The sequence below is a fragment of the Oncorhynchus keta genome, chromosome 15 (assembly GCF_023373465.1).
Source record: "Oncorhynchus keta strain PuntledgeMale-10-30-2019 chromosome 15, Oket_V2, whole genome shotgun sequence".
Taxonomy (NCBI): domain Eukaryota; kingdom Metazoa; phylum Chordata; class Actinopteri; order Salmoniformes; family Salmonidae; genus Oncorhynchus; species Oncorhynchus keta.
This window is the reverse complement of record NC_068435.1, coordinates 37,257,504-37,261,126: the sequence shown is the minus strand read 5'-3', so window position 1 is coordinate 37,261,126 and position 3,623 is coordinate 37,257,504. Positions and strand designations below refer to the sequence as shown.

Below are 3,623 nucleotides of genomic sequence, written 5' to 3'. Positions count from 1 at the left end.
TTGAACAAAACCCTCCTAACAAACACTTCATTCATACAACTCCAGTTGAACAAAACCCTCCTAACAAACACTTCATTCATACAGCTACAGTAGATTAAAACCCTCCTAACAAACACTTCATTCATACAGCTCCAGTAGAACAAACCCTCCTAACAAACACTTCATTCAAACACCTCCAGGAGAACAAAACCCTCCTAACAAACACTTTATTCCTACACCTCCAGTAGATCAAAACTCTCCTCACAAACACTTCATTCATACAGCTCCAGTAGACTAAAACCCTCCTAACAAACACTTCCTTCATACAGCTCCAGTAGAACAAAACCCTAAAACAAACACTTCATTCATACAGCTCCTGTAGAACAAAACCCTCCTAACAAACACTTCATTCATACAGCTCCAGTAGAACAAAACCCTCCTAACAAACACTTCAATCATACAGCTCCAGTAGAACACACCCTCCTAACAAACACTTCAATCATACAGCTCCAGTAGATCAAAACCCTCCCAACAAACACTTTATTCATACAGCTCCAGTAGAACAAAACCCACCTAACAATATTTCATTCATACAGCTCCAGTAGAACAAAACCCTAAAACAAAAATTTCATTCATACAGCTCCAGTAGAACAAAACCCTCCCAACAAACACTTCATTCATACAGCTACAGTAGAACAAAACCTTCCTCACAAACACTTCATTCATACAGCTCCAGTAGGACAAAACCCTCCTAACAAACACTTCATTCATACAGCTCCAGTAGAACAAAACCTTCATAACAAACACTTCATTCATACAGCTCCTGTAGAACAAAACCCTCCTAACAAACACTTCATTCATACAGCTCCAGTAGAACAAAACCCTCCTAACAAACACTTCATTCATACAGCTCCAGTAGAACAAAACTCTCCTCACAAACACGTCATTCATACAGCTCCAGTTGAACAAAACCCTCCTAACAAACACTTCATTCATACAACTCCAGTTGAACAAAACCCTCCTAACAAACACTTCATTCATACAGCTCCAGTAGAACAAAACCCTCCTAACAAACACTTCATTCATACAGCTCCATTAGAACAAAACTCTCCTCACAAACACTTCATTCATACAGCTCCAGTTGAACAAAACCCTCCTAACAAACACTTCATTCATACAACTCCAGTTGAAAAAAACCCTCCTAACAAACACTTCATTCATACAGCTCCAGTAGATTAAAACCCTCCTAACAAACACTTCATTCATACAGCTCCAGTAGAACAAACCCTCCTAACAAACACTTCAATCATACAGTTCCAGTAGATCAAAACCTCCCAACAAACACTTTATTCATACAGCTCCAGTAGAACAAAACCCTCATAACAAACACTTCATTCATACAGCTCCTGTAGAACAAAACCCTCCTAACAAACACTTCATTCATACAGCTCCAGTAGAACAAAACCCTCCTAACAAACACTTCATTCATACAGCTCCAGTAGAACAAAACTCTCCTCACAAACACGTCATTCATACAGCTCCAGTTGAACAAAACCCTCCTAACAAACACTTCATTCATACAACTCCAGTTCAACAAAACCTTCCTAACAAACACTTCATTCATACAGCTCCAGTAGAACAAAACCCTCCTAACAAACACTTCATTCATACAGCTCCATTAGAACAAAACTCTCCTCACAAACACTTCATTCATACAGCTCCAGTTGAACAAAACCCTCCTAACAAACACTTCATTCATACAACTCCAGTTGAAAAAACCCTCCTAACAAACACTTCATTCATACAGCTCCAGTAGATTAAAACCCTCCTAACAAACACTTCATTCATACAGCTCCAGTAGAACAAACCCTCCTAACAAACACTTCAATCATACAGTTCCAGTAGATCAAAACCCTCCCAACAAACACTTTATTCATATAGCTCCAGTAGAACAAAACCCTCCTAACGAACACTTCATTCAAACACCTCCAGGAGAACAAAACCCTCCTAACAAACACTTTATTCCTACACCTCCAGTAGAACAAAACTCTCCTCACAAACACTTCATTCATACAGCTCCAGTAGATTAAAACCCTCCTAACAAACACTTCCTTCATACAGCTCCAGTAGAACAAAACCCTAAAACAAACACTTCATTCATACAGCTCCTGTAGAACAAAACCCTCCTAACAAACACTTCATTCATACAGCTCCAGTAGAACAAAACCCTCCTAACAAACACTTCAATCATACAGCTCCAGTAGAACAAACCCTCCTAACAACCACTTCAATCATACAGCTCCAGTAGATCAAAACCTCCCAACAAACACTTTATTCATACAGCTCCAGTAGAACAAAACCCTCCCAACAAACACTTCATTCATACAGCTCCAGTAGAACAAAACCCTCCTCACAAACACTTCATTCATACAGCTCCAGTAGGACAAAACCCTCCTAACAAACACTTCATTCATACAGCTCCAGTAGAACAAAACTCTCCTCACAAACACTTCATTCATACAGCTCCAGTTGAACAAAACCCTCCTAACAAACACTTCATTCATACAACTCCAGTTGAAAAAACCTCCTAACAAACACTTCATTCATACAGCTCCAGTAGATTAAAACCCTCCTAACAAACACTTCATTCATACAGCTCCAGTAGAACAAACCCCTCCTAACAAACACTTCAATCATACAGTTCCAGTAGATCAAAACCCTCCCAACAAACACTTTATTCATACAGCTCCAGTAGAACAAAACCCTACTAACAAACACTTCATTCAAACACCTCCAGGAGAACAAAACCCTCCTAACAAACACTTTATTCCTACACCTCCAGTAGAACAAAACTCTCCTCACAAACACTTCATTCATACAGCTCCAGTAGATTAAAACCCTCCTAACAAACACTTCCTTCATACAGCTCCAGTAGAACAAAACCCTAAAACAAACACTTCATTCATACAGCTCCTGTAGAACAAAACCCTCCTAACAAACACTTCATTCATACAGCTCCAGTAGAACAAAACCCTCCTAACAAACACTTCAATCATACAGCTCCAGTAGAACAAACCCTCCTAACAAACACTTCAATCATACAGCTACAGTAGATCAAAACCCTCCCAACAAACACTTTATTCATACAGCTCCAGTAGAACAAAACCCTCCTAACAATATTTCATTCATACAGCTCCAGTAGAACAAAACCCTAAAACAAACATTTTATTCATACAGCTCCAGTAGAACAAAACCCTCCCAACAAACACTTCATTCATACAGCTCCAGTAGAACAAAACCCTCCTCACAAACACTTCATTCATACAGCTCCAGTAGGACAGCTCCTGTCTCAGCCTCCAGTATTTATGCTGCAGTAGTTTATGTGTCGGGGGCTAGGGTCAGTTTGTTATATCTGGAGTACTTCTCCTGTCCTATTCGGTGTCCTGTGTGAATCTAAGTGTGCAAAACCCTCCTAACAAACACTTCTCTAATTCTCTCCTTCTCTCTTTCTTTCTCTCTCTCGGAGGACCTGAGCCCTAGGACCATGCCCCAGGACTACCTGACATGATGACTCCTTGCTGTCCCCAGTCCACCTGGCCATGCTGCTGCTCCAGTTTCAACTGGCCTGGGCCCTAGGACCATGT

The 3,623-nt window shown here is 40.3% G+C and overlaps 1 long non-coding RNA gene across 1 annotated transcript; it reads right to left on the bottom strand.

Annotated features, from left to right (window-relative positions):
• Positions 1 to 262: 262 nt before the first annotated feature.
• LOC127907711 (uncharacterized) lies at positions 263 to 3,366 on the bottom strand. The gene is made up of 3 exons (XR_008065463.1): positions 3,056 to 3,366; positions 1,848 to 2,251; positions 263 to 1,266 (listed from the first exon to the last, which is right to left on the bottom strand). It is a non-coding gene; the product is annotated as an uncharacterized LOC127907711 (long non-coding RNA).
• Between the last annotated feature and the right edge of the window lie 257 nt (positions 3,367 to 3,623).